At 50.0% G+C, this 21,497-nt stretch overlaps 1 protein-coding gene across 2 annotated transcripts in view; it reads right to left on the reverse strand.

Moving 5' to 3' along the window:
* Positions 1–21,009, reverse strand: part of ACVR1 (activin A receptor type 1) — a 43,636-nt gene extending 22,627 nt beyond the window's left edge. For both annotated transcript variants that reach the window (XR_009275025.1, XM_058809966.1), the window contains exon 1: positions 20,896–21,009. The gene's annotated coding sequence lies outside the window, so the exon portion shown is untranslated. The remainder of the gene's footprint in view (positions 1–20,895) is intronic.
* Between the last annotated feature and the right edge of the window lie 488 nt (positions 21,010–21,497).

The raw sequence follows: 21,497 nt of genomic DNA on the forward strand, positions 1-21,497 counted from the left end.
GTGGCTTCTCACACATTTCACATACAAACAAAGGTGTTATTTTATTATGCTACACACATTTCCTTGTTGTACAGGCAATGAACACGGGGGGTTTGTAGGCCCGTGAGCTGCTCAGGGAAATGCTCAGGTTCAGTTTCACCTCACACCAACCAGGTGTGCACAGGTATCTGTGTGCTCAAGACACTCAGATGAATTACTGTGGCTTCTCACACATTTCACATACAAACACAGCTCCCGTCCCCAGTGCCACCGGGACACGGCTCCCGTCCCCAGGACACGGCGCCATTGGGCCACGGCCACGGCCAGCGCCAGCCCCGAGGAACCGCAGGGCCTGCAGCACCCCCTGCTCCCCAAACAAACGTCGCTCTGCCCCAGAGCTGCGCCACAATCTCTGCAAGGAACTCACAGCCCCAATGAGATCACTGACTGCTAATCATTTTCAAATGCTTTTTAGTAACTGGTTAAATATTACAGAGCTTGCCTGCTCAGAGTTTCTGCAGAACACTCCAGCCAACCAAAACAAACATTTCCAAAAACAAATCTTTGGCTTGGTTATCACCAACAAAAGTCCTATTTTTTCCCTTAAAAAAAAAAAAAAAGCTGCGGTTTTTTTCCTGCTTTTCCCAGTTTTTCTTTACACAAATTTTAAAAACTCATTTCTTTATTCTGGGTTGCAGAGAAGCCTGGGTCTGATGATGTGCACCTTTAGAGACCATCTCTCACTGGGGCACACCCTGCTGCAAGATAACTACGTCGGCTAGTTCCTACAAACGCATTAATTAAGCAGCAGTCTCAGGGTTTTCACACATGCAGGGACCTAGAGAAGTGCAAATGCTTTTTATTCGCAGTCCCTGACGCTATCAGGCCAATCATTCAGAGCCAAACCCCGGCTGAGGTCAAGGCGCTCCCTCACTCCCCAGGTGACCCCTCAGCTGTGCTGATATTTCACTCCAGCGAGGACCCTCATTTGCACATCAATAATCCCAGAGAGATTTCACAGATTTACCCTGGGTAAACCTGCACCTCCAGAGTTATTTTCACAGCGTCATCACCGCCAGAATATTCTACTTCTGCCCTTTAGCCCAAGCACCCTACCCTGAGTACAGCTGGGAGTATTTTAACAAAAATTAGCCAAAACTTTTTTTTTTTTAAATCCATTTCATTGCACTGTCAGAATAACACAATGGTAGCATGACTCAGCAAACACATCCACTAGTTAACACAGACCCATCAAAGCTGGAAATACTATAGACATATACATATTTTTATTTGTGTATATACGTAAATCTATAAACCTGAGGCAGGAAAGGCACAGAGGAACACAGCACATGGCAGGGGTACCGAGGAGAGACAAGAGAGCCTGGCTTCACACCTCCAGCTCACTGCTGGGGGATTAAACTGGCATTAGAGCAGCATTCTTCAGGAGTGATGGGCTGCTACAAAGTCAGAAAGGTTAAGGGACATGGCAAAGTCAGGTATTCATTCTGCACCCCACTTACAGCTCAACTGCTCCTAGCCTCAGCCAGCCAAAGAAAATTAACCAACATTTATAGAGCAATCGGACTGAGAAGAGCAGCTCCTGACACTCCATAGGCACATGTCATGAAAAAGCATTTCCTCTCAGCAGAGCATTTCATTAACCATTACTCTGGAGTCCAGAAAACTGAATGTGATTAGCAATCCCAAGAAGAAGGAAACACCTTGCTGCATAAGAAAGTCAAATCTTCAGAGATTATACTAGACCACCCCATAATTTTAGCAGTACTGTTCTACAGTTTGGTCTTGCCTGTTTGGACAGGCGGGAGCCACATGATTCTGTTCTTAAATCCAAGCTACAAACAAAGCAGGTGCTGCTCTGGCCCTGGTGCTCCTCAGGCTCCCCTCTCCCAGCTGTGCAGACGGAACACCCAGCAGCAGGGGTGTACAGAGCCTCGTGAAACCCAGCAACAACAGTGAGGGGCACTCACTGGCAAGGGGAATGCAACCCAAAGCTGGCTTGAAGACAGTACCGTGAGACCAGCTCAGGCTTTTCTCCATCTTGAACCTTCCAGTGGTATTTCTGTTCTTCCCACATCAGCAACATTACCCTCAGTGCTGCAGTTCTCAGCTTTACCCAGTTCTCTCCCTCCACCATGATCCTCTCCCTCAAGGCATCCTGCAAACTGTCCCCCTTTCTCATCTGAGGCTTCACAAGGTACCCCAACCTCCACAAAGGTCTCTGTTCCACTCGCATCTTACCTGTGGCAGTCTCACCTGGGACACTGATCCCTCTAACATTCAGGCCTAAAACAGCTCCAGAACTTCACAAATCACTTTGTCCTGGCATTCCTCAGCTGCTGTTACAGCTGTGTCTACTCTGAGCTCTCAGGCAAACCCTGTGTTCCCCCTGGTACAGGAGCTCCCCATCACCGTCCCAAATGATGTCCATCCCTGCCTGCTATGCATCCCTCAGTCCAGTTATCAGGCACCTGGTCACCTCTCCAAACACCAAATGTGTCACAATTATACACAATTCTGACTCTTCTTTCCAGAGCTGTTTAAAGTATTCCCTTTCCACCTATTTAGCTGTATGCTGTCAAACTCATACATCTCACATGGCCTTGCCAAACCTGACTGTACTCACAGATCTTCTGAAAACCATTCCATGGATTCATACAGGGTTTTGGTTTAATTGCTGCAGAAGCCAAAAGCAGCCAGTCTCATCCCTATTTAAAGCTAAACTCCCAAGGCTGACCTCACACACACACAGAGCTGCAGATGTGAAGCACAATGAGAGCCAGAGCTCTCCTTTGGGACCAGCCTGGCTGTGGAGCTCTGCACCACACCTATCAGCAGCTGGGAACAAGGCCACTCTCACCATTCCAGGGAGCTCATGACACATACCCAGTGGCTATTTCCAAGGTCCCACATCTCCACACAGAGCACCCAGCCACGACTGGGAATGTGACACACTGAGGACACTGAGTCAAAGCCCACCTTCAGCAACTGCTCCTGAACACAGTCAGCACCCAAACATGCTTTGGGCCAACAGCCCTCCTCACCCATGGGCTGTGATGGAGGAAGAGATCATTCTGAATAGCACACAAGGCAGCTCCTGCTCACACACAGACCATCCCACTCTTTTTCAAACAACATCAAACCATTTTCCTCAGTGGAAAACTCAAGTTAAAGGAGTAAATGTACTTCCCACAAACAACTTGCTATACAAACTGTTCCTACAAAGGGTCAAGAAGCACTAAAGCACTGTCAAAGGCATGAGGAAATAAATTTTGGATACTCTGGATAGTAACTGTCATCAATCTGTCAGCCAGATAATGCTGAAGGAAAGGACCAACAGTCAGAACAAAAAGGTTTCCGTGTCCCTATCACTCACTGCTCAGTGGAAATGGAAAGCCAGGTTGGTGAACAAGGCCAGATCTGACTTCACAGAAACCTTCAGCATTTTCACTCATCTTCTGGCCACAAGACAGACTCTTCTGGGTTTCATGGTCTAAAGCTTTCCATTCAAAAAGCAGCAGCAAAACTCTACCCCAGGTTCTCACCAGCACAGCTCTAATTGTGAGTGCTCTGCAGTTAGCAGGAACACAGCTGCAGAGAGAAAGCAGAAGCTGCCATGTCTGCCTGTGAGCATGCAGTTAGGCCAGGAACCATCTGAACTTCAGCTGGACTAGACACTAAGAAAACCACAATAAAATGGACTGAGGCATCCAAAATTATTCTCAGAAAATAGGCCAGACCAGGCATGAAAACATCTGGGCTTGGCTTGAGTCATGAACCACATGAGCAAGACACCCCACTGCTGCCTGCGGGCCCGAGTGAGGAATGTGAGCAGCACAAAGGTAGGCAGAGCAGTCTCCCACACCCAGATTCCCTTTCTGCATCTTCCTGCACCGAACATGCAACAGGCCCTTTATTCTGACATGCCCTGCCCATCCCAGTCCAGTGGGATTTCTAAGGATGGCATGTCTGGGACATCAGGTAATGCATACACGATCACAGCTGGTCAGGCAGCCAGCTCCAGGCGTGTATTCCCACTTCTGAGACAAAAACAAGGCCAAAAAGGGTTAAACCATTGCAGTCCTGGCCTATGCTGGCACACACGTCCAGCTGGCCAACACTGAACACGTTCCAAGGATCCCTTACTGTGCTACACCAACACACAGCAGCTCCCCCTGCTCCCTCGCACCCTGGTTCCAGTAACTTACACAAACTGGTGAGGACAAGCTTATCCCAGCTGTAAGCAGCAAACAGCCAAGACCTCATCTACCAGGAGGACTGCAGCAGCTCAGCTCCTGTGTCCCTCAGATGAGTCAGTGCCAGCATTATTCCCTTCTAGCTTTACAGCACTGAGGCAAGTGGAGTGAGCATTCTCACCAGAGCTGCTCTCTGAGGCCAGAAAGCCCCAAAGGACTCCACACCACAGTGGGAAAGATGGGGATGGGCCACTGACCAGAAACTGCTACTGCCTAGACTCAGTAATGAAAGAGGGGAAAAAGCAAAGATTAAGGAGGAAGTCAGCAGAACTTCAGTGATTAATTAAAAATAATCTGCTCATACATTTTGGAAATAAGCCTGACAGGACAAACAGGTATGAAAGAGACACAGGACACAGTATATTCATGCATTTAATATAACAGAGAAAATTGATAGAGTATTATACATATAACCTATGGACTAATCCAGGAAATCCCTTTTCTGGCCACCACATGTACTCCTAACATGCATTTCAGCACTCTTACTTCAGAGTGGATTGACCTGGGTCCCCTCACTGGAAGGTGCTACCACACATGGCTCCAAGCTGCCCAGCAGAGGCTGAGAACTTGACGCCCACGTTTCAGGACAGAGCACATTTGCCATACACCAGCCTAGTCTCCTCCAGAAGAAATCCAGCTTACAGATGTCCAAACCACTCTGCAACTCCCAATAAATGGAGCTCCGGGCAGGGACAAGCTTCAGAAAACCCACTGGTGCTCCAAGACAGAGGCCCAACGCAGTAAGAGCCATAGAGCCACCTGACCCCAAAAGCACGTTTGACCAACAGCCCCTCAGCTCTGCATCCCCCAAACCCCGAGGCAGCTGCTGAGGGCAAGCAGGATGCCAGGAGGGGTAAGAATTAACTTGTACCAGGAGAAGGGGGACGCACACCCGAAGCAAGCCCGCTGCCCCGCTGAAGGCAGAGCTCAGTGCCACGGTGGTGGCCCCACAGCTGGCATGGGGCACTGCCAGCCCAGGACTGCTTTCCAGGGACAGCCCGGGCTCCTCAGCACTGCTCACACCATTAATGAAGGTTTTATCTCTCCCTCTTCCTGTCAGCTCAGATCCAGACAGGCTGACTCTGTTAACATTAGAATGCTTATTTTTCCCCTATCCACTATCTCCAAGCCAAAACAACATCTGGAACTTCAGCCTGCCATACAGAGAGAGACAGATTATAACTGAAAAAAGCTACACATCAGCTTCCAAAGCTTTATACGTTTCTGCTTTTATCTGAACTTCCCACATGTACCTTCCAAACAGCTCCACAGGGAGAACTGATTCCTTCACAGAGCCTCCCCAACACAATGTTTCATTTCAGAATAACCTCAAATGATTATCAGAAAAATAACAGGAGCAAAACCGATAGGAAAGTTTAGAGTAAGAATGTACCGTCTGCTGCTTGCACAAAAGAGAGGTGACATACCAGTGACCTAGAAAAGGAAATTAAACAAAGAATATTACTTTTGTGTGTTACTTGATAAAGTAATGGAAGAAAAACCTGGCGCCATTTCAGACTACACAAAGGTCCTACTTTAACAGACAGCTGTCTCCAGTGTCATTTAAGTGTGCTTTTTGCTTAGATCATGGTCAATGAATCATGAAAATCAATACAGATGGAAAACATAAAACCACGCTGCAGACAGGCTCAGCAATGGAGCGTGTACCAACTAGCACCAGCCTCGGCTGGAGAGAGACGTGCCAAATAAACACAGACTAGTTTTTCCAACAACATTTATTTAACTCTTAGTAGTTAATTAACAGAAGTCATGACTACTGGTTATTTTCTAACCAGCCATCCCACTGCAGTTACACACACCAGGCTCAGCACCCGAGCTCTGCTCTCCCTCTGCCCCGTGGCTGCTGGTGCTCCCGGCCTCACCCACAGCTGCCCCAGCCCAGCTGGTGATTGGGGACAGCAGGGCCAGGCCAGGGTGGCCGAGATGCTCTCCAGAGCAGCCCAGCTCCGCCGTGCCCCTCTCCTCCGCTGGCACACAGCTCCATGTCCCCAGGGTGGCCGAGATGCTCTCCAGAGCAGCCCAGCTCCGCCGTGCCCCTCTCCGCCACTGGCACACAGCTCCATGTCCCCAGCTGCCCGCCAAGGCCAGCTCAGTGCTCGGGGACAGCAGGGCCAGGCCGAGATGCTCTCCAGAGCAGCCCAGCTCCGCCGTGCCCCTCTCCTCCGCTGGCACACAGCTCCATGTCCCCAGCTGCCCGCCAAGGCCAGCCGGGGTGCTGGGACAGCCCTGCCCCGAGGCCACGCTGCTGTGCTGCCTGCTAAGCAACCAATGCTCTCGGAGCAGGAATTCCTATTTCCCAGCCCCCTTGGAGCAGTTACCCCACTGCTGGTCCGGGCTGCAGGAAGCTGCCATGCTGCTGCCAATCGCAGCATTATTTCCAGCTGACAATCATGCAAAACCAATTTGAATGGCCAAAGCAGAGTGAAGTGTATGTTTTCAGGAACAAACAAAACAAGTGTCACGGGTTTCTGTGCCTAGCATCAGAGTTTTAACATAACACAGAGTGGAACCCAATTAAAATAGTTCTCGTTGAACGGAATCGGCCGTGTTGCAAGTGGAACGACAGAGAGCCAACCTCACATTGTACCAATGCTTTGACAGTCTCATAGCAATGACCATCAGTTCAAACACACAGCTCATGCCACCTCCAGTGAAGCAACAGCAGCATAAGCTCAAAATGGTAATTTGCTGCTGAATACAGACAGAAACTCTGTGCAACACTCAGAAATTAGTCATGTTTTAGCAGATTTTTGCTTTGCACCCAGCTGTTGCTTGTTCACAAGGCACCTACTCACATATTAGCCATTTCCCTCTGAAAAGCAGGATTAACTCACAGCAATAGTACTCAGCAGCAATGACACTTGGCCCGCCCAGCCCCTGTCCCCTCTCTGCGGGTCCCCAGCCTGCCCTGCAGCAGCCAGGCACTCCAAAGGAAGCTGAGCAGTGCCAGCAAACAAGCAGATCTGAGCTGAATAAACAAATTCTCTACCAATGCTTTTAATACATTATTTTTCTGACAGTAGGCTGAAAAGAAAAATTACTAAATCATCTCCAAAACCCCCAGAACTGACTGAATAATATGAACTCACTTGACAGTATGAGCTGGTAAAAACAGAAGTCACCCCTACTGATGTGCACAGCCCTTTGGGAACATTCAGCACAAACACGGACGAGACCGAGTTCCTTTGTACCAGAGCTTTCCCACTGAGGGCTGATGGCAAGGACTTCCCGCGTTGTCCCTCTCACCATTTTCAGGACAGATCATCTAACAATCCCTATGGCTTCCCAGAGCAAAGATAATCACAACCTGGGCAAGCAGACTTTGAAGCTAAAGCCAGTGAGTCGCTATTGTGTGAACTTGGTTATTGGTCGGGTTTGTTTCTCATTAAGAGATATTTATGCAGTCAAACAAAATCTGCTCTGCCTAGCACTTCCCTGAACCCCAAGAGCACTGCAGCAGCATTCTCCCAATACCCATTGCATGACCATGCAGGAAACTGAACTGCAGCTACCTACACAAGTTACACCACTGAACTACTTAACCAAGAAAAGCACTTCGATCTTGTCTCTTTTTCTGTTCCCATTCTTAACACCACGATCATTTCCACTCACTCCAAGCTCCTGAAAGTGATCATTTGGGGAAGACAAGGGTTGCTAGACACCAGTCAACACTGAGCTACTGATACAAACACACTGCTGCAAGCAACCCTACTACTAACAACTGAGTTTTAGCCAAGAATTTTGCTAAGAGATGACTCCTCTGTTCAGAGACACCTATTTTTGGACCAGCAACTGCACATTACCTCCCTGACCAGCAATAAACCCCCTATGTCCCTGCAGCACTCAGTGCTCTGGAGCCCTGCCACTGTCCCACCTCCACACACCCCGGGGCAGGCAGGCTCCTCTCAGCACCACAGGTAAGCCTGGAGCACAAGGCAGGTCCTGTCTGCAAACTGCTGGGAACACAAACCCCAAGCAGAGGCTCTGCTCCATGGTCTGTATTTGACCAAACAGCACAGCATCAGCCCACCTGCCACCAGTGAGGAGGAGAGGGTGAGAGATGTTTGAACAGCTCTGCTGTCAGCCCTGCAAAAGCCTGAGATGTCACTGCACCGTGACAGAGCTACCAGCAGCACCAGCTTGGAGCAGGCAGAACAAGCCACAGAAAAACCCCAAAAACACCGAGTTCCCACAGCAGGGCTACAGAGAAATCAAACAGCTTCAAAATGATTCTGTGGTAAACCTCCCAGGGGCAGAGTTGCCAAACCAGCAATTCTAGGGAGGGCTGGACAAGCCAGAGCTCTCTGCAGGTCTGCACGGCTCCCTGGGAGAAAGCAACCCCCTGGCCACCCGAAAATCCAGCCAGGCTGCACAGGCTGCACCCAGCAAGGAGCACCACACTCACTGCCTTCAGCACCACTGGGAGCATTTCACTCCACTTGGGCAGGGATGTACTTGGGGTGGAACTTTCTTGGGACTACTACCAGGGAAAAAACAGCTACAGAAATGAAAAATAAACCCAACCGAGTGATTATGTGACCATAATGATTCAAAATTCAAAGTTTAACAAACAAAACAAAAAATTTCCCCACAATCCACACACTTGGAATTTTACCTGGTTACCTGAAATTTTCAAAACTGCATTTAACATTGGTATGGGTGGAATATTCATTTCAGGTTTTGGTGTGGCGTTAAATGCTTCCAAGTTGATCAAGGTGATTTAAGTCAGGAAGTTGAGAACAACTTAAATAACCAATTTTAGATCTGATTTTGTACTTATTTTTGTTCTTTTGTAAGAAGGGTTTAATTGTTGTTGAAGACAAATGAACATCTTGGTAAGACTAACTAAATAGTCTTTAAAGACCATTTCCCTCTCCATCCCTCTATTCCAACACTCAGAAACTCAGGTCCCCATTTTTTTATGGAGAAGAATACATTTGTTTTGATTCTTCACTGTTATAAACACAATACTTTAATGTTTATTTTAGTTGGAGAACAGGCTTACAGCGGCCTGACTGCTAATTCTGTAAGAAGAATTATCAAGGCCTTTTGCAAGTCAGGCCCCCTTACCAGCCCAAGGACACCGGAGCTGCAGCTCCCAGGCTGACCCAGCCCAGGCCAGCACGGTGAGCCTGTCAGGGTGACCCGGGCAGGGCAGACAGGGGCACCCCAAGTCCCAGCCCCTGGCTCTGCTGTGCTGCTCCCAGACCGAGTCCCAGCCCCTGGCTCTGCTGTGCTGCTCCCAGGCTGACCCAGCCCCTGGCTCTGCTGTGCTGCTCCCAGACCGAGTCCCAGCCCCTGGCTCTGCTGTGCTGCTCCCAGGCTGGTCCCAGCCCAGGCCAGCACGGTGAGCCTGTCAGGGTGACCTGGGCAGGGCAGACAGGGGCACCCCGAGTCCCAGCCCCTGGCTCTGCTGTGCTGCTCCCAGCCCCTGGCTCTGCTGTGCTGCTCCCAGGCTGGTCCCAGCCCCTGGCTCTGCTGTGCTGCTCCCAGGCTGGTCCCAGCCCCTGGCTCTGCTGTGCTGCTCCCAGGCTGGTCCCAGCCCCTGGCTCTGCTGTGCTGCTCCCAGGCCGAGTCCCAGCCCCTGGCTCTGCTGTGCTGCTCCCAGCCCCTGGCTCTGCTGTGCTGCCTTTGGGCGCCCCTGGGCACGGCCCCACCAGCCCACACACTGCCACGACAAACACCCTCAGAGATCTCTGACCTGTTAGATGGAAGGGAGTGTTTAACCACCTCTAAACCCTCCTCATGATGCAGCTGGGCTGAGCATTTAACAAACTTTATTTAGTATTTACTGTGGGGTTTCATGAAAAACAAGTAAACAAAAATACAAATTAAAGTAAACCCAAAACAGTTCAGCCATTTAAAGTAATTTTAACTTTTATACTCCAGACACACAACCCCAAAGGTGCCATCTGTTTCTTCACAACTTTCAGGGAAGAGTCAGCTCAGCAATGAAAACCTCATGAATTCCTCAAATCTTTCCAAAAAGATTTGTTCAAAGTCTAATTTAGTCTAAGTTTTAGCTTGCTAGTTCATAATTCAGAATTAAATCAGATGCTTTTTTTTTTGCATGTTTTATATGGAAAATATTTACTATGTTCCTTTACTGTATTTAAACATTTTAAGTTACTTCAACAGAGAAGACACGCTCTTCAAGGGTTTTTTGTTTGTTTGTTTGTTTGTTTTGTAAGAAAGTAGCCTTTCAAGATCAGAGAATCAACAGAATCTCCCTGTAAGATCAAATACTCAAATATTTCCTTGGTGTCTAAGAAACTGACCAACTATTACACCAGAAACCCCACCTCCATGCTCAGCTCTAACTCATATTGGCCATACAAGCCTCTTTCTTTGGCCTTGGTTTGCTTCTTGACACAGTAGCTACTCAAGACCCATAATCATCTCCCAAAAAGAAGGTAACACATTAAGCACTTTTTTCCTCCAGCTGTGGTCCTAAGCACAATTTGGGTAAAACCTGCAAGCTGCACCAAGCTGTCAGCTAACACACTCACAGGCGTCTTTCAGACAATTATGACATGCAAGTGCTTCTGGCTCGTCCAACATTCATTTTTTAATTACATGCCTTTATGAACTCAAGTTCAGAAGAAACCCTTTTTCACATACAACCCAACACACCTGTGGAACTGAAACAAGATCAATCATGTCAAAAAGCCCAAAGATTTTTGGAAGACTATTTCAGAACTTGGAGAAAAAGCCCCACATTTGGTATCCTTTCCCACTGCTGGCACACCGACCCCTCAGAGGCTTCATTTGCAGGCTGCGGGTCACTGCTGTTTGTGGCTTTGGTCTGGTTCACGTCCCTTGGTGTCCACACTGGGCAGCAGCTCAGAACAAACCTCGTCTAGGCCCACTCAGGCTGGGCTGGGTGAGCCGTGCCCCTCGGGGCACCCCGAATCCGCCCAAGGAGGGTCCCAGCAGCGCAGGGACAAAGGGCTGTGCTCTCCAGCCCCACAGCCGGAGCAGAGCCCGGGCACTGCCCACAAGGAACAGCTGCAAAACCACAGTCCCAGCCTGTGAGACAGGGTCACAGTGCCCCTGGCAGCTTCTCAGGCAAGGCCATCCCAAGGCAGACACAGCAACCCTTTGCCATCACACTTCTCCTGACTTGCCAGCAAGGACCTTGCCACAATGACAGTGAGCTGTGGTCACCAGAGCAAGGCAGCCCACCCTAGGCCCCACTGACACGTTTCCAGGCACTGTTTCATCCACACTCTCAGGACGAGAAGCATGTGCAGAGGTGAACAGCACCACTTGTCAGCTGACAGCAGTAACACTCTGCCAGAGACACCTGGCCACATGCCTGGCCCTCTGCCATCCCCTCCTCTGATGGAGTGCCACAGTGTCCCTGAGTGCCCCTGTTTCACACTGCACCCCTAGTTACTTGTATCTGCAATGGGGGCCAAACACCATCTTGGTTCTCCAGAACTCTCCTACAGCAGAAACCACCTTCACTGCCAGCACAGCAGCTCTTCACCCCATAGACCTTGCAGCCCCAGAGCCAGGGCCACTTTCAGCTCACAGGCATGTGAATTCCTACCAGGAGGCAGCCAAAAGCTCTGCGTGAGGCTCCTTCCCTCCCCAGGAAAACAAGGATTTGCCAATTTGTTTTGCTCAGTCACCCAGTGGCACACACACCCCTTAAGAAGGGTACATGCTCCTCTTTCCAGATTTCCATCACAGACAGGAAAACTGCGAATCTCTGTCTTCAAGGAGGGAACCTGTTGATGTTCTCACTCAGGTCTCAAAAGAGCCATCAAGTCCCAGGAGACAAACACGGCAGACTTTCCAAAGCTGCCAGGAACGGTTCTCACTGTTCCTCACAGGAGCAGCGCAGGCTGTCACGGGAACTTGCTGGGGCCACACAGGACTGATGCTGCAGAGCAAGAGCAATGGTGACAGAACCCCGTGCAGAGGAACAGCGGCCTCTGAATTGCACCTACTTCACATCAGGCTCAAAATGCCTTTCTCCTGCCTCCATCTGCCGCTGCGTGCTGTGAGGCGGCTCTATGGACCCAGCCTTGCGGAACAGCTTCCAGTTAATTCACCTTTTCCATTTGCTTTAGTCCGCTCCCCAGAGCTCCATATCCAGTAGATATTTATTTTAAAGCTAAGCCAAAACCATTCAAACACTAACACTTCAGGGCCTTCAATGCTCCTGGTTGCACACAGTAGGGCTTCTTTTAGAATAAAGAGCGTCCACTTTGGGAACTAAACCAACATAATTATAATTGGGCTGCATGTCAAAGTTTTACAAATCCCCAGACTGGAAATAAAGTAGGTTTTACTCCTCCCAGATCCTTTGTTACAGAAGGCATAAAACTGCACTGCAGCCTCAGGAACACCAATTCCCCACCAGAGATGCCAGGAACTGTGTAAGAAAACTGAGCTTCAAAATCCAGTTTGCTGTTCTGGCTCCTCACTGCATGGCATTCTGGCTCTCCTAATGGAGAAACAAGTCAAAGTTCCCTCAAAATCCTGGACACTGTTCCACATGAAAGTCCAATACATATTTTCTTTGAATGTCTAAACAACGTCCAGGATCAAATCCCAACCAAAAAGATGAAGTCAAGGACTTTTCCAGTCATTGAAACATGCCACTTTTGCATCAGGCACGGAAATAACATATTTCTTTCAGACTTCTGATGGTGTTTAGGTTTTTATTTCCATAATTTAGGAACATATTGATTCACTCATTTGTCAAAATATTACTTGTGTCATAAGGAAGCTGTTTGGAGGGAAGGGAATAAACAGGTTCAGATTTTAGAACAGGTTTTGCAGAACAACCATGCCCAGGTTTGCTTTAGGGGTATGACACTAGTCTTACAAATGTGTAAAATACCTACACCAAGACAGAAAAAACACCCTATTGTTTCAGCAAGCTGGGACATGTTACTCAGATTATTCTCCACTGGAGGTTGATGCAAACATGCCAGGTCCACAAACACACACAAAAGTGTCTACGTGGCATTTCTGGCACATTTGTAAAGGCCCAACTGACAACCAGCTAATGTGGGAGAGCAAAAGCCATGCCAAGGAGTTGCTGAAGAACTGAAGAAGTGCACAGGCTCAAGGGCAGGACCCAGGAGAACAGACACAGAGGAAAGGCCAAGGAAGGCAGCAGCCACGTCCCAGCCACGCCACCACAGCACACGGCCTGGGGACCTGAGGTGGGGCAGCACAGCCCACCTTGCTGAGCAGCCTCGGAGGTACAGCTTTTCCTCTATCCCAGTGACTTGAAATAACTTGAATGCTTCTTTCTGGACAGAGACGGGTTCAAATTATGCAAAGAAGCTGGAGGACAGCCAAGACTCAAAGGGTTTAACCTTGATCCCAACCACAAAGATGCACCTCTGCTCTCACAGACGGGCGTTTGCGAGCTGGTCTGGGCACAAAGCGCTGCCCTACTGAGCTAAAGGGAGAGGAACAAGACATCAAAGTGAGACCCTGGGCTCCCTCTGGCAGGGAGGACAGCTCCCGAGCGCAGAGATAAGCAGAGATGGTCCCACACCACATACACACCTAGCCACCCCTAAGAAGGAACACGGCTGGAGTAAAAAAAGTGTTTGCATGGCACTTTTCATTATCATCATTTCATTCAGACTCAGGATCTAGACAGGTTTTGCAACTCAGTCCAAAAATAAAGGTCAAGTGGAATAAAATACTTAGATCAATGCTCAATACGTAAGAATGCACATCCAGAAAAGAATTTCCTACTTTTTAAAAGCATTTCTTTTTCTATTGTAATCACAATCCCCAAGAGAACACACCCCTCTGTTTGGTGGTAGGTTTTTTTTAATTCACAGGGATCAGTATTTTTTTCATGCGCTAAGGGTACATCTCAAATGCTCTTTCTTATCATTTAACTTGAGCCTGTATTTACAAGTCAAATTAAAAATAGCCTTTTTTTTTAATGCACAACTTATTGTAATTCCACTCCTAAGGAGAGTTTAACACTCAGACTGGTGCACTACAAGTTGTACATGTTTTTGCTCTGACAACAGAAAATGAGAAGTAGAACACAGTCTGATCCTACAAGATTGACTGCCACAAACTCCGCTGCCAAATCATCCTCCTGATCCTGAAATCAGCTGGAATTGTCCTTTTTTTCCTCTTTTTTCTCCACTGGTTCCACTCACATTCCACATCATCCTGTGCACATACTTTTATATCTCTATCTTTATTGCCAGTTAGTCTTTAAGTTCTATTCAGCAACTTCTGGAGAATGGAAAATTTTTATTCTCTATGTTGTTTATCACTCCAGCCTGGGATTTGCCCAGCCCATGCCATCAAAGTCGATGTTTTAGCAGACTGCTACCCACAACTGCAGCTGCAGCAAGCAGTTTACTCTCCAGCAGCAGTGAGGGCTGCAATTAAATGGATTAAAAAAAAATAAAATTACTCCTTATGAAGTCAAGAAGAGTTTTAATGTGCAGTGCGGACCCGCAGCATGGACACAGCTTTTACCAATAACCGACGTGCAGCGTATCACTTATCTCTTCTCTAACATAATAAGAGTATTATAACATAATATGATACAATTGATATTCTCTTAAACCAAACCATTACCTTTTCATTTTGTTTTCACTTTTAAAATTCAGTCTGAAAATTACTTTAATTGTTGCAGTCCTCCCACACAAATACAAGAGACAAGTTTATTGCAATGGAGAGCCCTAAATAGCACCGTCTGGTTTGGGCTGACTAATACAAACAGACATTTTGTTTAATTTTACATTTGTTCCTAGGGAGATCTCACTCTCATCTATCTCCTCTACCTGGCGTTGCACAGCCCCTGACAGCACAGGGCACACCCGCGCCGGCGGGCTGGGCAGCGCGGGCAGCTCTGGCTCCGTGTGGGGCAGCTCGGGGACAGGCTGGCCACTGCCGTCACCGTCCTGCAGACAAGGGAGGCAGGCAGGCGTGTGGGACCCCACAAACGCGTGTCCGAGCACGGGCTGGCGTCACAGCCAGAGCCAAGAGCGGGCCAGCAGCAAGGAGACCCGCAGGTCTCTCCCTGGGGAGCAGAGAACACCAAACACCCCCATGGCGCACCCAAGCAAGGCACCGGCCTTCACAAACACTGCCAGGCAGCTCACAGTGCTCTGCATCTGCTCAGCCGCTCATGGCCGCAGAAACCCCTCCTTAGCACCAGCACAAGAAAAATACCTGGGAATTAACTGGGTTACAAATAACCTGGCAGAGGCAGACTAAGCTTGAACCAAATGAATGCCTTATCCAGTGTATCTCACGGCCAGAGACGCCAGAACAGGATAAAGAACAGCACAGGGAGAAGGAGCAGCAGGACTACTCACTCCCCTGCCATTAGCAGCCAGTGAAAAGGTTTGCGCAAGCACAGCCCCAAGCGCCCTCGAAGCACCGGGCCAGGAACCCCGAGCCGCTCGGGGGAGGGCTGGAGGGGCCTGCTGGGGCACAGCGGCTCCTGAAAGCAGGGCTCAGCACCTTCCAGGACTTCAAAGGGAAGCCACTTGCAGGCCGGGAGCTATCCCGGCTGGCGAGGCTGCCAGCCCGCTCCGCTGTCCCAGCAGCCTCGCCAGGATAACAGCCCACCTGCAATTACACGCGGTGTTTGCTGGCCTCTCCTCTGCAGCTCATTAGCGCAGGGAAGGGCTGCAGTCAGAACAACAAAGCCCCGACCTCCAGCGAGCGCAGCTCGCTACGACTGCTCTGCAAGACAAGGAACAACTCCTCCTACCAGCTTCCATCCAACAGGATGGCCAGCTTCAGCATGCTGAGAAAGAACCTTCCAGGCACACAGGACAGAAGGTTAAGTGCTGCAGCAACACATCTTCTGTAAAAAGGCCCAGATAACAGCTTTTGGTGTTCCCCCTCACAATTTCTATCTCCATCTTGGTTATTTCAGACAACAGAAATTACTCCAAAGGCAGCCTTGGACAATCACCAAAATGGAGGTCTTGGTTTTAATAAGCTTTTCTTAACAAAGCCAAAGCCTTCCTTTCCCTAAAGCAGACTGGAGTTACTCTACAACAGGCTCCAGACACTTTCAGACCCATCTTTCCATCATCATAGGCAGGGAACAGTGACTTGGTGTGACCCTCCAGGAGTGTTTCAGAAGGGGGGATGCAGTGACAACAGGACTTCTGGGGTGAGAGCCACTGAACCGCCTCTGCACAGCAAAGGGAGGAACAACACACAGCCCTAACCAGCAATAAGCTGACTCCACAAGACGGCAGGAGCAGATGCTCAGGAAAGAGCACAAGGACACAGCATAAAAGGGTCACTCTTCCACGCTCCTCCCATTCCAACCCCACACCTCCCAGTCGAAGGTAAATTCCCAAGCCCAAAGCCGCACCTGAATCACTGCATGTTCTGGTCCCTCAAAGGCCTACCAACAGATTCAACTGTTCCTCAAAAGAAGAATAAGGCTCCTGAATATCCCACTGCAATCAGTCTACAGTTTAAACAGGCACCACACAAAAACTATTGGTTTTAACTTTAAAGCTGCTGACAATTGATTAAATCCAGTATTCCCCATTTCTTGCATAATAAGGGATTACCTAACACCATCCCTTCCCAATTACTCACATCAATTGTGACTTTAAGATCTCTATAGTATTTCCTTTCAAGCATTCCTCCCCTCAGCAAGTCAGTTTATTTACACACCACCTCACCTAGCCTTGCAAAACCAGGCTGAGCCAATGTCCTGTAAAGCTAAAACAGGTCTCAAGCTTGCAGAAACTGCAGGGCTGAAGAATATTGATTACCCCAATTGCTTAGGGACTTACAATGCCTTTGTAATCAAACAGAAGTCCATCCCTTGGGATAAGGGACCTTGATCTGGGGGGCTGAGAGGTGTTTCAGAGCTGGTGGCACAAGGCAGGCAAGGCACGTTCCAGCAGCGCTGGCAGAACCCTGTGCCCGAGAAGCCCCAGCACGCTGCCAGCACGGCGAGGCACTGCATGAGGGCAGGAGCACAGCACGAGAGGGACCTGCACCGCCTGCCACACCGACCCAGCCCCTGGATCGTGATGGCTCTGGCCTTCCAGGGAACGGCAGCACGTCAACTGGCAGCAGAGAAACGGGCACTGGAACCGCACTGCTGCTTTCTCCCACACACAGGAAGAGCTGCGCGCTTCCTGCGCTGGAGCACGGGCACACTGCTCACGCTCCTTCCAGGAAACAGCACCCATGCACCTCATGGCAAAGGTGTGCTCCAGTGCTGCTTCATACTGCAGCTCGTTCTCTGCGGATCTCACCAGAGCAGAAATTTGGGAGTGTGTTCTGAACAACCTCAACCCAGAGATGCAGCTCACTCTGAAACAGGAACCTGCGGCACTGTACACACACAATTCCAGAAGACCACACGTTAAGGAGGGGATTACCAGCACCTGAGACTGGCTCAGGCGCAAACTCACGGTCCAACGTAACACAGAAAACTACAGCACTACAACCACTTACTGTTACTGGACTGTACTTCTACGCTTTTGAAAGCATTACTCCAAAACCATGTTTCGGCTGCAAACACAGTGGGGAAAAAAAGGAATTCCTTGAAAGCATTTCCATGGAATTCCTTACATTTTGTAGTCAACAACATTTGATGAATTCGTGATCCCAGAACAGTTTTCAAACACATGTGAATTCAGCTTTCCAACATCGCCAGAAAACGCCACCATTCCTGTTTTTTACAGATATGTACAGGATATAAATGCCATATACTCACAACATGTGGCCACAGAACTTGTGCACAGCAGTGCTCAAAAGATGAGGATCTCGATAGCACGTGGTATCTCTGTAGCTAAGATGCTCTTAAACTCTCAGAGCTGACTACCCTCAGGTCCTAAAGGAACTAATCCATCCCCTGAGCCACGTGCACACCCTGGCTGAGGCCAGCCTGCCACCCAGCTCTGTGATACCCCTCAATCATCACACACAGAGGCACTCGGCAATCACCCGTGTTCTGTCAGGTGCTGCAGCTCCTGACAGATGCACAGCTGAGTGGGACAAGTTTTCAACCTGTTTATACACACTAGAGCAGGTATCAAGATGCCCAATTGAGAGTTCCAATACCAAGAATTTAAATGAATTCAAGAAGCTTTTTTTTGGCAGGGACAAGAAGGGCTGAACGGGTGCCTAATTATTTCACAACGGCTGTCCCTAGATCCTATTTTAGCATCGGGCTTTCATTAAATTTAAGCATGACTTCAGAGTACCAGCTGGCTGGAAAAAACAAAAACCACAAACACAACCCACTCACAACACCCCACGGGTGTTCTTTCCCCCGCCCATGTTCTCTTCCTACCCTCACCGAGGGCTTGGAAGACTCCAGTTCCATTTGGAAGGCCAGCCTCACAAGCAGATAAGTTCTGCAGGAAATGGCTATATTTAGCCCTCCCCTTTCCCCTCAGCTCCTCCACACACTAGCATTCTCCTGCAAAAGGATCGTTCTACTCGGTGATAGAGGTGATCTTCAGCAGGTCACCTCAGCAGAAAGAATGCAACCAACTTCATACGTGCTAAGAGAAGAGCGTGAACAACCACCAGAATATCAAATATTCAGCCACTGAGGCATAGAATAAAATTCTCACGTCTCAAAGCATGTTGAATTGCAAGCTCCAGGAACACAATATGCCCAAAATCACTTTCTCAGTGGTATCCATGGAAGGCAAGGCTGAACCTCTGCACGCACTATCTGGGTTTTCACCAATTTTGTCAGTAACTAACAGAGCCATCCTATTCTCTACAGAATATAAACACGAGGCAACAAACTTGACAGCTCTGCAACTAAGATACTTTTCTAATAAACAATTTTCTAAATTTATTTCCTAATAAATAATAAAAAAACATATAACAATGGTTCCTGGGCAGTGTATATCAGCACCAGGTCAGCAGGATTTCCCTTCCCCAGCTTGAAACTTTGAAACACATTATAAGACTTAAAAGCAAAAACATACAAAGGGACTTTTTCTCCCCTCAAGTTGTTTTGTTTAAATAACAGCTCGACCTGATATAATTCCGTCCTAACCATGATTTAGGCCTGTAAGAGCTGATTATTTACAAACTGAGGAGGCTGAGGTGTGAACTAAAAGTTTGTCCCAAAATGAAGACAGAACAAAACACACCTCTCACTCAGTGTGAGGAGACAAAGAGGCAAAGGGTTCCAGTCAGGAACCACTCCAAAGTCCTGTGCCACTGGGCAAGGAGCACACATGGCCCCCTGAAACAGAGGAATGCAGGTCTTATCCCAGCAAACAAATCCCGAGGGAAGGCAAACCTCTGAAACCACTGCACACACTTAACACCTCCTGGGGAGAGCACAGGGCATACAGGAACTTTTTGTTCCCTTAAAACAGATCTCTAACACCTCCTCCTCCAAAAAAAAAGGGTTTCGGCCATCAAAGGGCCCAGCCGTGCACTTGAGAGCTCTCCACAGCCAGGACTCCAGCTTTCCCATTTCAACTGCAAGGCACCCCAGCACTCTTCAAACAGCTCCAGCCCTTCAAGGACAGACCTCCGAGAGTATTTGCAAAGTGCCTGCTGCATTCCAGGTCACCACCGTCCCTCTGAAGATGAGTATAAGGATCACAGCAAAGATCATATTACAGGAAACAAAAGAAAAGCGAAAGTTTAAAAATAGACTTGTCATTGCCCACAGCTAACTGCTATAGCCACAGGAGTCTTCTTCAAGGAGAAGCTGGGCTTCAATGCAGACCATAAAAACACACGAGATTTGGAAAAAGAATCTGTTCTCTTCTGAGAACTCAATGCATCCGTTGTAAAACACGGTTTTGTACAAACGTGCCAGTTCTGCAGCTCAGTCCAGAACCTGGAAGTGCCCGTCAGTAACCCCATCCTGAGGCACTGGTGCCTCCAGCACACCTACATGAACCCCAGCTCTTGGAGAACCTGATGAAGCTGAGCTGCTCTCTCAATCACTGGAAAACAAAGTGGTTTCATTTGAATTCATGTAAAAGTACTGCGAGAAACTGAAGTTCTTTTAACGCTTTTAATAGACAGAGTTGGAAGGACTGCCTGGGCAGCCTCCCCTCCTAGCTTCACGGCCCAGGTTTCACAGAGCAGCATGTGGGTTCAGAGCCGCCAGGTCAGCACGCACACCTGAGCGGGCTGAGAGCGGCTGCGTGCCCCGGGCCGTGCTCCCCGTGCAGGCAGAGTCCCGGCAGCAGCGAGCCCCTCCTGCCCGCGGAACCCAGGGCAGCGCCGGGCTCAGGACCCGCTCCGGCGGCTCTGGCCGCGGCAGCAGCCCCTTTAGCAATGACCGGCACCAGGGACTTTGGCCCGTACCTCTGCTATGCCCATTAAAGCTCGGGCTTCCAGCGCACCGCCGCGGGCAGCGGCAGCACACCCACGGGGAGCTCCCGCAGCCGCACGGCGGCCTCGGCCAGGGAAATTAGCTGCGCCCGGCCAAAGCACCGCACGTTGATGAGAGCAGGCAGCAGGGGAGCCGCAGCGCTGCCCGCCGCGCGGCACCGCGGCCATGCTGCGCCCCCCGAGCGCGGCCGCGGCGCCGCGGGGCCTTTGTGCGCCCCCCGCCCGGACCGGGACCCCGCGGCGCCGCCCCCGCCAACCCTCCCGGCGGCGGAACCGACCGGCTCCGGCAGCACGGACTCACCCGCTGGGCCGGCGCGACGGGGCGGGACGGAGCCGTAGGGAGCTGGCGGCGCGGGCCGTGCTGCGGCGCTGCCCCGCTCGGGCCGGCGGGGCCGGGGGCGGCCGCGGGCGGCGGCGGCTCCGCTGACAAAGGAGCGCGGGCGGGGCAGCGCCCGCACCGGCAATGGCCGAGCGTCACTTCCGCCCGCCGCCCCGCCCAGCGCCCCCTGCCGGCGCCGCGGGGACATGGCGGGCGCGGGCTCTGGCTGCGGTCGGGTTTGGGCTCGGGTTCCGGTTCCGGTTCCGTTTCGGATTTCGGCTCGGGTTCGGGCTCGGGCTCGGGGTAACGGAAAGCCGGTCCCGAGCAGCGGAACGACGCACAGAAGCATCCCGGAACGGTGGGCGGCCCTCAGGGCCTGGGTCCCGGCTGGGCCGGGCCGGCAGAGCCCACGGGGTCACTGGTGCTGCTCCAGAGCGCGGGGCACAGCAGCTCTTACGTTATGACGTGATGGATCAAGGACATGACATTTTAAATAAGTCCAAACGATCCTGAACAGACCGAGTACATGAGAAATTCCCAAATATGATTGACCTGATGCTCCACGTACGTTCTACCCATCCCCG

The sequence above is a fragment of the Ammospiza caudacuta genome, chromosome 8 (genome assembly GCF_027887145.1).
Source record: "Ammospiza caudacuta isolate bAmmCau1 chromosome 8, bAmmCau1.pri, whole genome shotgun sequence".
Lineage (NCBI taxonomy): Eukaryota > Metazoa > Chordata > Aves > Passeriformes > Passerellidae > Ammospiza > Ammospiza caudacuta.